The sequence below is a fragment of the Nilaparvata lugens genome, chromosome 6, assembly GCF_014356525.2.
Source record: "Nilaparvata lugens isolate BPH chromosome 6, ASM1435652v1, whole genome shotgun sequence".
NCBI lineage: Eukaryota > Metazoa > Arthropoda > Insecta > Hemiptera > Delphacidae > Nilaparvata > Nilaparvata lugens.
In genome coordinates this window covers 28,394,258-28,408,249 of record NC_052509.1, presented here as the reverse complement: position 1 = coordinate 28,408,249, position 13,992 = coordinate 28,394,258, and the positions used below count along the sequence as shown (strand labels likewise).

Sequence of the window (13,992 nt, the reverse complement as noted above, 5' to 3'; positions counted from 1 at the left end):
GTCTTCTCTAAAAAAATGGTGGCTGGCTATGAAAGTGTTTTGTGCTCTCTGAATATTTTTCTGTTTAATTGAAATTTATAATGTTTTAAATTGCGTTTTGATGAACAGTTTTATGGTGTTCTAATTTTGTATAAAATTGTTTTGTGTGTATACAAGCCTATAGCCATTGTTTTCAACTATATAAACTGGATAAGTATTTTAGCTTGTAATGATGCTAGGATGCTTAAGTGTGTAAGGTATTGTATTGTGGATTTGTGTTGTCTATTGCCAAAATTCTTCTGAAGATTATAAGTTGGTTTGCTCTGAAAACTGGATTTCTCATTCATAGGCGATAGATCCATTCATAGTTTATCAAGAATCTACCACTTTGGAGCCGATACTTCCTGTAGGTTAATAGGTGTGAAATGCTATCCAACCTATTTAGGAGAAATTGGTAGCACGGCAGGGAATATAGTTTACTACTTGAGTCAAGTGCAAAAAGCAAGTTGAATTGACAGTGGCGCGATGTTACAAGCAACAGGTTGAGCACTAGAAGTAAAACAACACTGGTTTTCGAACCAGACAGATCAAAAATGTAATATTCTTTTATTAAATACCTAATTTGATACTGTTATAATTATTTTAAAATCATGAGCTTTTGCTAAAAGTAGTATTATTTTACAAGTGAATTACCAAGACACTAAATATTTTATAATCTAGCCATTATGTAGTTCCTACACAATTAATATATTTCAAAATTGATGAATAAAATCTCCACATTTAGAATCGCTTACATTTGTACGGCGCAAACTGTGCCAAAAGTATTAATCTAATATCAGAGATTCATGAGCTTTCATAAGCTTTACAATAGAGGTTTATGCAATGGTTGTAATAAGGTAGTAAGCTGACATTAAAGCACGAATAAGCTGCATGCTAAACGCCAAATAAAATAACTGTTGAATATATTTTATTTAAGACCACTATAAGTATGTAATTTCATTTAAAATCTGTACCTTATAAGCTATTATAGAAACAGTGAATGTTTTTCTGGCTCTAACTTTTGTAAAATTAATCAAACATTTTTTAATGAATGGTGAATTCGAGTGTAATATTTTTGTATTTTATCCAGTTTTTCAACCATCAAAATTCAATATTTTTAGTTTTTGGGTAAAAATGGACTAAGTATCAGGAAATTTGAATCATAACCCTATTTTGGACTTTTAAAATGTTATCTAAATTTGGGAGAGAAATAGTACAAGGAGTTTTCTCTTAGTTTTTCTCTCCGGGTCAGTGCTTTCTTGTAAAAATAATAAATAAAATTAAATCTATTATGTTCGGTTATTTCTCCATTATTTTTATAGGAAGTAGACAGAGCTTCATTAAACAATCTAAAAGTAAATTTCATAGTTGTTTATGTAATTACTTGCATTGGAATTGAATAATATGGCGTTATTGATTCCTCAAGTGAGAATAATGGATGAAGCTAAAGGTAACTATGCAAACAACATACTTTACTGAAATTTAGCAATAATTCTTTACAAATTCAGTGTAATCCGAGTGAAGCGCATATATTTCAAATTTATTTGTTCTTTTTACAAATGCATAGGCTACATACAATTTAGATTTATTCAAATACACATACAAAATAAGAACAAAGAATAAAGAAAAAAGAATATAAACAAAGTACATATATTAAATACAACATAACAGGCTTCGTGATGATTTGAGCTGAAATAGGGGAGGATTTGATTAATAGAAAATAGCTTAGGAAATAAGTGGGCGAATTAAAACAAAAACGGACTAAGTTAATGCGCGAAATACCAAACAAAACCTAATCAGCAATATTGTAAGATCTGATTCATTTGGAACATTAATTATATTTCGAAACCGTTTATAGCCACTTACCTATGTGCGACTTTATGTGATTCTGCCATCAATATCGGTGATAGTCTAGTAGAGAAGATGAGTACAAAATTTGGTTTATCCTCGAGACTCAACACTACTCGACACATACTCTCAGTAAATCAATTTTCAACTCGCTGTCAGTAGACTATGCTCTGGAATGAAGAATAAAATTGAATTGAGTAAATTGATAAAAATAGCTCAATGTAATACAAGACTCAAGGTTCAATTCCTATAGAAATTCTGTATTGACGGCTGTAGTTTGCTAATGTATATTATTGTAGACTACAATCATTTACGGTAATATACTACTATAGCCGTTTATACAGAGTGGCTATAGCCACGTGCATAGAGTTATCGTTAACAAATCGGACCTTAACGAGGCTAATAAATTTAAAGGTCTAATTTCTAAGCAATGACTGTGGGAGTTGGACATTATTCTGTACTAATAACTGTATTATATTACTATAGTCTTATAACTATATTATGTTGACTATAGCAGTTATTGTCCTGTCACCAGCTGGCTCAGATCTTTGAATAGTAGACTTGAGATGCGCGTGAACACTAGCGTCAGGTCCAGGTGATCAATTTTCATAACGGCAAGGAAAGTTGTGTGAGAGCGCCACACCAGATTTTTAATGAATGGTAAGATTACAGAAATAGCATGCAATTAATTCAAAATTTGAAGCTGATCAATTCGGTTTTCTCTTTAGTTCTTGTAGGAAAGACAAATAACGACTTTGCCCTTCAGAAAGTCAAAAATCTGGTGTGGCGCACCTACACAACTTTCCTTGCCGTTATGAAAATTGATCAACTGACGCTAGTGTTCCCGCGCATCTCAAGTCTACTTTTATAAGATCTGAGCCAGCTGGTGACAGGACAATAACGCTGGATACACACGAGGTCTGCTATCTCTTCATAGTGAATGATTAAATAGAATCAACAGTTGCCGACAGTTTGCAATTGAATAATCTTATTTTCTCGAATTTCGGGCTTATTTTCAATTTTAGGTGAGAAAGCTACTGAACATTAACTGTAGAGATTTTTATGCTCAATACTTTCCACTTGATTTTTTTTGTTTAAATTCAAATTTCAAATTTATTTATTCCACACTCATAACTACATATAGGTACATGAATCAAACAAAGCTCAACATGACAATACAATCCAACCAAAGTGTAATAATAATAAACGGTAAGTGAAAAAACCACTGGCATAAGATGACTCTTGTTCGCCAGTGGGAGTAGGAGATGAAATTATAATACGCTTAACCTGATTTAAATTGATTTAGCACAGAAGCAAATATTTTTACGGATGATTGTCAGATCTGAGTCATAACATTTATATTTATTTATATTGTATCTGGTTCGTTGATGTTCATTATTTATTTAAAAAAAAATATTTTTGTTACTCTGAAAGTATTTAAAGACGTTCAATACATACAGCTGGCGGATTGTCATCACTTTAATTTCATTGAAGGCTTGAATAGAAGGGTATATCATGGGTCTATTTAGTATTGTTTTTATAATCATTTTTTGTATTACAAATAGAGCTAATAGATGAGAGTTGAATGCTCCCCCCCCAAACCACTAATCCATATTGCAGTAGGGACTGTACAATTGCAAAGTTAACTATTTTTAACATTGGTATCTGTAGTATGGACCGCAATTTATAGAAGTTATAGGATACAAACTTTAATCGCTCACACGAATAATCAATGTGTCTTTTCCATTTAAATCCTTCATCAATAATTATACCTAGGTATTTGATGTGGCTGGTTTTTTTCTATTTCAGGGCAGTTACATGCAGCTAAATTATTGTTAAAATTCTCACAATTAATGTGCAGTTTAAGTACACAGTTCATTTCTTCTCTTCCAGCAATACTCCTCGAAAAAGCAATATACTTTGTTTTTTTAATATTTAAACTAAGGGAGTTGAAATCCAGCCATCTTTTTAGTGTAGAGATGCCTTTAGAGGCCGTCTCATAGGTCTCATTCCATGTTTCACCCCCATACAACAACACTGTGTCATCTGCGAATGAATATACTTCCCCTCCATTCAACTCTAATCTAAGTACTTCATTCACATATAACAGGAAGAGGATAGGTGATAAGACAGTGCCTTGAGGGAGACCATAGCATGAAAGAGGTATTTCACTTACTGAGTCATCAAGTGATAAAATCTGTGCTTTATTTGACAGGTAGCTCTTGAACAATTTCAAAGGTAATCCTCTTATGCCAACCCACTCTAATTTGTCCAAAAACTTATCGTGAGACACAGTGTCATAAGCTTTTGCTAGGTCCAGGAAGATAGCTAGGGTTTTCTTTCCTTTGTTCAAACGATCTGAAACCGCGTTTGAGAATTTGATCAGGGCATCATTTGTACTCTTTTTACTCTGAAAACCAAACTGATTCTCTTCTATTATTTTGTGTTTGTTTAAAAACTTAATAATCTGTTTTTTATCAATTTCTCCATTATTTTAATCAATGAACTTAATAAACTAATTGGTCTATAATTTTCTGCAAGTTTCCTATCCCTTGATTTGAACAGTGGTTTTAACTTAGCAATCTTGAATGAAGTTGGAAAAAATCCTCTTTCAAAGCATTTATTTATTATAAAAGTTAACGGCCAAGCTATAAATTTCAAAGCTATAAAAGGCGCTATTTTTTTCAAAATCTTACTATTAATGCTATCTATGCCTGGACTAGTATTGCTTTTTAGACTATATATTACATTTTTCACTTCATCTTCTATGACAGGTTTTAAAAAAACGAGTTTCCTAGAATTGAATAATCTTTTTTATAATCAAATTTATAATCAGTTTGGTTCTCATATTTCACTATTTTATCTGCATAAGTCTTACCCACATTTACAAAATATTCATTTAATTCTTGTGCATTCAGTTTTATTCTACTACATTCATTTCCTCCCTTATTTAGCAGCTCGTTAATGTAAGTCCATATTTTTTTTTGCATCTTTGCCACATTCATCAATTTTATTTCTATAATTATCTTTAGTGCTAGTAATAAGATTATTCAATAAGTTTCTATAGGATTTGAATTCATTTTTCAAACTTGTATTGGTAGGTTCTTGTTTTACTTTTTTAGCCATTTTATCCCTCTTATTAATCGAGTTGATTAGCCCCTGAGTGATCCAAGGCTTAAGTGGTTTCTTTTTGTGATTAAGCTTAATCTCTATAGAAGAAAGCTCTATATATTTTTTTATTTTATGAGTAAGGTTTTCAACCAACGTGTCCACCTCCTTGTGATTATCATTGTTACTTTCATTATTGTTATCATTATTATTTCTATTTTGATCATACAGAAACAACCATTTTTCATTTTTTAAGTAAGTTTCCAGTTTAGTTAAATCTATTTTATTAATTATATTTCTTTGAGCAAGAGATTTTTCTTTCGTTATGTGATTAGAACTTAAATGCAGCGCAGTTGCAAAATGATCACTAACATTTACTTTAAGAATACTAGCAGTTTCTGTTTTAATTGAATTATTCAATGTATTTTTAAAAAATATATGATCAATGCACGAGTGACTATCATCAATACTCCTAGTTGGTCCATTAATAAAAGACTTGAAGCCGTTACTACTCATTACATTTAAGTAACTTAGTGTATGTCGGTCAGTTCTCAAAATATCTATATTAATATCTCCAACGAGAACAACATTTCTATCTTTTGGAAGAGAATTCACATAGTCGTTCAAGTTACTGATAAAGTTATCTGTGTTATTATTTGGTGACCTATATATCGCAACAATCTGTAAGATTAAATTCCTTCCCAACTCAACCAAAATACTAATCATATTAGCATTTAACAATTCACAATCCAACACCCTAAATTCAAAACATTTTTTTAGATAAATACATAGGCTGTCACACTTGTTCAATTTTGTAGGCTTATTAACCAAACTAGAGGATCGAGGTGGCAGTGGCAGCTCTGAATACCAAGTAAAAACCGCTCCGTACTAATAAAGTGTTTCTTAAAAAATTTTCGCGTATTTCATCATATTGCCACTTAATTTCGTGACTTGAACACTTTTATTGAATTTCTATCCAAAACATTTTAATCGAAACTGAGTCTTTATTTGTCAAAATTGTTAATGAATCCGTGACTATACCAAGACTGGAACATTGAAATCGGGTGAGATCTTTACAATTTATCACTGAAAAATTATTCTTATAGTGACAGAATACGACATTGGAAATATAACGATAATACCCAAATTGATTTAAAATATTTTTAGTGAAGTTGGATTCATTTTACAAACTCCTGAAACCGCACATCATGACGTAGTTTCTACACGCAGTTTTCTGCCTGTACATATCAGTGCACGCATGTTATTTCTCAACTCATAAAAAGAAAAATTAAAAAAATTCCGTATTCTATTGGATAGACTCTGGGTAATATTATAATAAATAAACTTGAGACTGATCAAAATAGGTCAGACTACTAGATACTAGATCTTGTTTTCCAATTCTTAATGACTTTTCAACCTTTCGAACTAGTGACTTGAACTAAATTATTGCCTATATTTGCAATTTCAACCCGTTATTACTGGAATTTTAGTTTCTGACTGTATCATTGGAAACATTTTAATTTTATTGTTTCCCTTGTTCAAGACTGTGATAGAATTTTATGTTTTTGGCCTGATCTAACCTCTACATTTTGATTGAAGATTCTGACATGCTCACAAAATTCCTATAAATTGCTTCATCTTATTTAAATTATAGGATATATTATTGGTTAATTGTGTCATCGTTTTGTTTTATGTGTTACCCCGGCCTAACTTTGTGATATTTGACTGTGATATATGAAAACTTGACTGCACTGATATAACCTTTATGCTTTGATTGTTGACTCTTGACAAACTCAAGTAACCAAATTCCCATCTTTCTCCCTGCAAGACAACATATTATCTGCTTGCTTACCAAAATGAAAAAAAAAAACAATCTGAAAAGGCCATAAATAATGAAAATATCCAGTCTCCATGTGGTGTTTGCCGCAAACCAGTTGAGAACAGTGACCATGCTGTAACATGCGACTGTAACGATAATAAATGGTATCACACCAAGTGTGTCAACATAACCAACAAACAGTATGATGAAATGAAAGCGGGTAAAAGTTCTAACCTAACCAGGATGTGTGAGGAATGTAAGACTCGTATAAATGCTGAAGCTTCCCATATCTCAATACTACTAAATAATTCAAATAACAATGATTTGCTAAAATCTGACCTGAATGACAAATTACAATGTAACTATACATTGCCTAACAAAATATTTCAAAGCACTGACTTGACATATCAAGGCTCAAACCCCAGAATGCGCCAAAGCTATAACAGCTATGATGTCATAATTAAAGTTTTACATGATGATATGGAGGACTTGAAAAATGAGATAAAAATACTACGGACTAACAATAGTCGTCTGTCAGATATCAAAGCAAGAAAGACAAGTGTAATTTACAGCATGGAAAATATAATTCGTGACTTCTCTCAAGGTATCCATCCAGAGCCCTGCTGCCCGGTAAGAAAGAGGATGGAGGATGCTACAGCGTTCTTGATAGAGGACTCCGAGTGTACAAATGAGGTAAACCCTGTCTGGATTAAAGAATCCTTGGCAGCGACAAAGAATGCACCAGAGCCACTGCCAAGCGAGGGAGCTGAAGTTCGAAACAGGATCATGGAGGCCTGCAATGCCAAACCAAAACCACATTCAAATAAGGTTAAAGAGAGTTGTGTTGATGAGAACGGGGATGAATGTCGGAACGGTCCACAGGATGAGGGGCGCCCTGCTCAAGGATTTGGGGAACGGGCTGAGGGAAAGGAAGGGGAGGCACCACTGCTGATCGGGGACAATACGCTAAGGCTGGTGGGAGATATAATGAGAGACACATTTGGGCAAGAATTGGAGGTGGAAATTGTACCCTTTGGAAAAATCCAGGATGTCAGTAGAGCACTAAAAATCAGAAACACTATACCATCGAAGGTTGTACTCAATGTAGGCTCAAATAACCTGTGTAGGGCTAAGACACCGAATCATGTCATGAGACCATTATGGCTCACTTTAGAGGCTAACATTAAACGGTTTCCACACACTAATTGGTATGTTACATCTATTCCAATTCGGGAGGATATAGGTGAGAGATTTATTGACGAAACAAACAAGGCTCTGAAGTTTATGTGCTGGCAGCTTAATGCTACATTTATTGACAACTCAAATCATTTACATAAGTGTCACCTGAGCTGGGATGGACGAAGTTTAAACCCAGAAGGTTCTAAAATCGTGGCTGAACAACTTGCAAGTGCACTGGAGTGTCAAGGTAGGAATTCAGGATAGCAGCTAACAAAACAGAAAGATGACCGAAACCGCAATAGACCAAATAATACAACCAATAAAACAATAGAAAATGCACATCCACACAAAAAATCGTTGACTGTTCTCCACCTAAATATTCAAAGAGGTCTTCAAAATAAACTTGATGGACTAGTAGTAGAGCTCGAAAAATTTCACCCTGATATTCTAATTATCTCAGAACATGGCTTAGGCACGGACCAATTAAATCTCACAAATATCGAAGGTTTTAGACTGACCTCCAGTTATTGCCGAACTGAGCATATGTGGGGTGGCATAGCTATTTTTGTAAAAAATCATTTTTCTGTTGACATGGACGAGCTTCAGTTACCAGAACAATGCAAATCAAAGGAACAAGTGTTTGAAACTGTTGGATTGATACTCAAATATCAATCAAGAAAATTGATTCTAATAGGAACATACAGATCTCCTAGCACTGATACAGCAGAAATTTTTAGGAAAATTGGGACAGTTACTGGGACAACACACTAAGAAGTCAAATGATATAGTAATACTGGGAGATGCAAACTTTGACATACTCAGACCAGATGAGCATAGTGTAAAGGACCTTCGAAATGTGTTATCCGAGTTTGGATGCAGAATACATCACATCCCTGTAACAAGGAAAACCCCCACTACTGTATCCAGCATTGATGGGTGTTACACAACTATCAAACAAGAGGAGATCGAGGTGAAAGCACACTATACACCACTTTCAGACCACCATTTGTTGCTATGCAAAATAAAAAATAGAAGTAAAAGTTGCCACACCACTTACAGATACTCTAGGAATGTCTCAAAAAACAAATTAACTGAACTAAAGCAAATGTTAAATACAACAAATTGGGAGTCTGTCTATATACCAAAGTCTGTCGAAGTAAAATATAATAACTTTCTGCAAATAATGCGCCAGAGCATTGACCACATTATGCCTCTAGGACCGAAAAAAATGAATATACCAAATAAAATTATTTTTATGGATTGTGAGTTGCAGAAGATGAAAGTCTCCCTTCAAAGTTTGAATGACAGATACCTGCTGACAGGATCAATCGAAGACAAAGACAGGTTTCAAGAGTCAAAGAAAACCTATGACATTGAAGTGAAGAGGAAGAGAACGGATCACACAATGAACAAAATAAAAAACTCAAAAGACAAAACCAAAGAGCTGTGGAAAACTGTGAATAGCGATATAAATAAGCAAGATGGAAGGCAGAACAGCATAAGGCTTCTTCTGGATGGTAAGCTGACAGCAGATCCACTTGAAATCAGCAATATCTTCAATAGCATCTTCACCTTACCTCAAGCATCAAACCACACAAATCAATCACAAACCAGTACCACATCTGAAACTGAGCCCGACAATAGTATACCAATTTTCTCAGCCTTCAAAAGTGTCACTCATCACGGAATGGATGAACTTCTTAATAATTTAAAGTCCAACAATTCGGCAGGCTTTGATGAAATCTCTGGGAAGATGCTGAAATTCTGCAAAGAAGAAGTCATAAAACCATTGACCCACATCATCAACACCTCATTGAGTCAATCTACTTTGCCTAGTAAGATGAAAATTTCCAAGGTGTATCCAGTCTTCAAGAAAGGAGACAAGCTTAATCCAAACAACTACAGACCAATATCAAATTTGCCTGGAACTTCAAAGCTGACTGAGCGGGTGGTGTACAATCAGTTAATAGCACACCTGAAAAAAATGAACTGATTTCATCATTTCAACATGGTTTTAGGAAGGGGCGGAGTACAAACACAGCAATAGCATATCTCTGCAGGGTGATTAATGAGATCTGGGAGGAAAAGAGGATAGCATCTGGCCTGTTCCTGGACTTGCAGAAGGCATTCGACAACTTAGACCAAGAAATCCTAATCACAAAACTGAAACAGCTAAACATTCAGGGCCAAGTAATAGAATGGATCCAAAATTATTTCACTGGAAGGTATCAGTATGTTGAAATCAGTTATCAGCAGCACACTGCCTTGACTAGTGCCAAATCATCTCTTTGCAAAATGTCCAAGGGTGTTCCTCAAGGGTCAATTCTAGGACCCTTGTTCTTTCTCATTTACATAAATGACTTCCCAAATAATCTCAAGAAGGACCAAAAATGTGTACTATTTGCAGACGATACCACCATAATAATCCCATCAGACAGAGTATCCGAAAGCAACGATGTAAGCTCGACACTTGAAATGGCCACAAATATATGTAGGAAACTGAAACTATCAATCAATAAAGACAAGACAGTAAATATAAACTTCACTCCAAAGGGACAGATATTCAATATGGACAACAATGTAACCAATGAACCAACAAATACAAAGGATTGTACAAGATTTCTTGGTATCATGATGGACAAGCACCTGAACTGGAATGAACATATTGATCTTCTGTGTAAGAAATTAGCTTCAGCCACATATGTACTTCGTAGAATAAGATGTACCACTGATGTCAGTACCACATTTATCGCGTATCATGCCCTATTTGCCTCACAGCTGCGATTTGGCATTGTTGCCTGGGGAGCATCAGCGCAGGTGCACATGGACAGAGTTCTACGAAGTCAAAAAAAAGCCTTATGAACCATCCTAAGAAGAGATGCACTGGAGCACTGTAGACCATTATTTGTCGAAAACAAACTACTTACTGTGGTCTCTATCTACATATTTGAAACCATAACTCTTGCCATAGACTCAAGCCCGAATCTCAGAAATAGCCAACACACTCATAACACAAGAAGCAAGCTGAACATTGACCTTCCGCAACACAGGCTGAGCAAATTCAAGAACATGCCTACCTATGCAGGCTCACATTTCTTCAACTATCTACCGGACAGCCTAAAGACTTTGAGGGATTCACGGACAGCATTCCACAGAAAGCTGAAAAAATACCTCATTGCAAGACCGTACTATGCAGTGACCGAATTTATTGAGGAGCATACGTACCACCAGCTTAGAGTATAGTGCAGGATACTCTATACACCTTGACGACTCTGACAGAGAAGACCAAATCCATTGACGATTCCCCGATCCCAGGACCGTGAGGAAGACATCAGAAGTAAGAAGTAAGTAAGTATAACCATCTATAGGTTATTAAACTCAATCGGTTTATTACCAGAATACCATGTCTCTGTGAGAACTATAATATCAAACTTCAGTTTAAAGTTGTTTAGTACTACCACAAAATCATTAAAATTACTTCAATACTTAATCATTAGATACTTCGAATGTTCATACTAAGAAGATTGAAGCAATCAATTATGTTCAAATTTTCCCTATTCAAATGCAAATCATAGTTCAAGTAATCATTTATTTCTTCCGTTATAAATACATCATTTCCTAAACTGTCACATAGGTCGTTGAAATCGTTCATATCAAAAAGAAAACTCAACCGGGTACCTGGATTTCACAGTTTATTTCATCGTCGTATCATCTGTACTGGACATTTGTTGCAGTTCCTTTAAAGTAGTAACCCTAATTGCTCTGGAGTTTTCTTCCTTTCGTATGTAGATTTTCCCATTTCTTGTCCATGCGAATTTATATCCATTCTTCCCTATGAATTGTTTTGCCTCATATAACAGAAACTGTTATGTGGAGATAAAGTTTCGTTGATGAATACTGGCCTATCTGCAAGATTCCTATTTATATTGATAGATCGGAGATTAGCTTTAGGATCATTTCTTGCTTTTTTCACTTCATCGCGATACTTTTTATAACCGTTCATCCACTTGTCCTTTGATATTCTACTATGGAAAGAAACAATAATAGGCGACACATCCTGATTTGTTGATGGAAAACGGTGAGCAGCATTAATGTCTGTCTGCTGGCATTCAATTCCCTAGCAGTTGCACTTATAATCTCCATAATATCTTAATTTTTTGTAATCGGAAGTCCATGAATTTCTATATTATTTCTTCGACTATAGCCTACTGTTCCAACTCACTAATTCTTGATTGCATTTCACTCAAGTTCATCTGAAGTATATCATTATTTTTTTCAACTCTACCTGTTCTTTTTTAATGGATTGGAAAGCACTAGTGTATTTATCAATTATTGCCGAAAACATTTCCACCGACTTACCAAATTCAGTCATATTAGAATTAATTTTGTCCAAGTCATCTCTTAGTGATTTAACTTCTAAAGCTATTATATTTTTTAATTTCTTCACTGATGATGTTTCTCATTTCCCTCAACAATTTATCCTTTCGACTGACCGTGATTTCATCCATCTCGCACGTTGACTGGACACCACCTGCTTTACAGACTGCACACTTCCACTTGGATCGGTTTTCTTTACATAGTTTTTTAAAATTCACCTCACTAATATTCACGCAGTTGTAGTGATATTGTAATTTACAGATTGAACAACGAATTAACAATTTTTCGTCACTTATACTAATTTTACAGTTTGAACATGCACCTTTTTGCATTCTCACAATACTAAAACTCAACAAAAACAACTTCTAATCATTGTGATAAGCGAGGAATCGGTAAAGCAACCTTTCTGCTCGATAGCCGAGCTCCTACTACAAATTGTATCTGAAGCCTGATAATTGAGAATCTAAAATCAAACTTTGCATAGATGGTGCAGTGCTCCTAAAATTTCTACAGATATGAGAATTGTGGCAGTTGATAGAGCTTATCAATGACTTTTCTAGGTATGAATTTGATCAAAATCATTAGAGCCGTTTTCGAGAAAATCGCGAAAAACCCTGTTTTTGACAACATTTTCGCCATTTTAGCCGCCATCTTGAATTGCATTTGATCGAAAATGTCCGTTAATTGGGAGATGAGATATCGTATACACACACACATACAGACCAATACCTAAAAAACACTTTTTTGGACTCAGGGGACCTTGAAACGGATAGAAATTTATAAATTGGGGTACCTTAATTTTTTTCGGAAAGCAATACTTTCCTTACCTATGGTAATAGGGCAAGGAAAGTAGAAGTAAGATCTCGCTAACGCTCGTTCAATTATTGTGCAGATTTATCAAGTTTAGGCCTATACTTACGACGCAGTCCGCATTTTTCTGAATTTGAGGATTAATTATTAAGTATTCTTGCTTGATAAAAAAATATTTACGGGAGTTTTCATTGCTAAAAATCATTATAATTTTCCTGCTTTTTTATTGTTACTGAACATGAACAGATCTTTTTCGAAATATGAAATAAAACAGTTGTTTTCCTGTTGAGTGTTGACTAATGTTGTGTAAAGTAAACATAACCTCACAAAATTTTTGAAACCACTTCACAGGCTCGCAGCTTGGTCACAGAATAATTACAGAAAGGAAACTGTCAATCAAACGCCTATCCAACAAATGCTTTACGGGGCCGCGGAATTAGAAATATCTGGAGCTCAAAATATCAATGTTAAATGCCCTATAGTGAGGTCCACGTTATAATGACAGTGGATGAAGATAGAAGAATAGCGATGCCGATTCTCTGTGAGCCACAAATGGCGACCATGTGCTCTCCTAAAATTTAAAAATTGTAGATATATGTTATTTGTTGCAACACGTGCTCTGAACATATTGTATTTAGGAATATGAACGCTCGAAGAGCTAGAATAATAAAAAGAACCGTTTCTCGAAACTATTGAGAATGCATTTGAATAGCTTACCTAGCCAGATGACTGGGGTTATTATTCTTTTCAAAGTAGTTTGAGACAAAATCATTCTGTCATAGAGAATTGCTAACAATATATGATAACAGTAACGTCAGTCACTGACACGGCTA

General features: G+C 34.5%; 1 protein-coding gene across 8 annotated transcripts in view; it reads right to left on the bottom strand.

Annotated features, from left to right (window-relative positions):
• The window catches only part of LOC120351873, an 87,812-nt gene extending 74,146 nt beyond the window's left edge, over positions 1-13,666 (bottom strand). The window contains exons 1-3 of one of the 8 annotated variants that reach the window (XM_039430596.1): positions 13,269-13,588; positions 4,043-4,224; positions 1,885-2,036 (exon numbers count right to left, since the gene is read on the bottom strand). The gene's annotated coding sequence lies outside the window, so the exon portion shown is untranslated. Of the gene's footprint in view, positions 1-1,884; positions 2,037-4,042; positions 4,865-11,197 lie in introns of those variants that run through there. The other 7 variants (XR_005571596.1, XR_005571597.1, XM_039430599.1 and 4 more) reach the window with 7 other exon arrangements.
• Between the last annotated feature and the right edge of the window lie 326 nt (positions 13,667-13,992).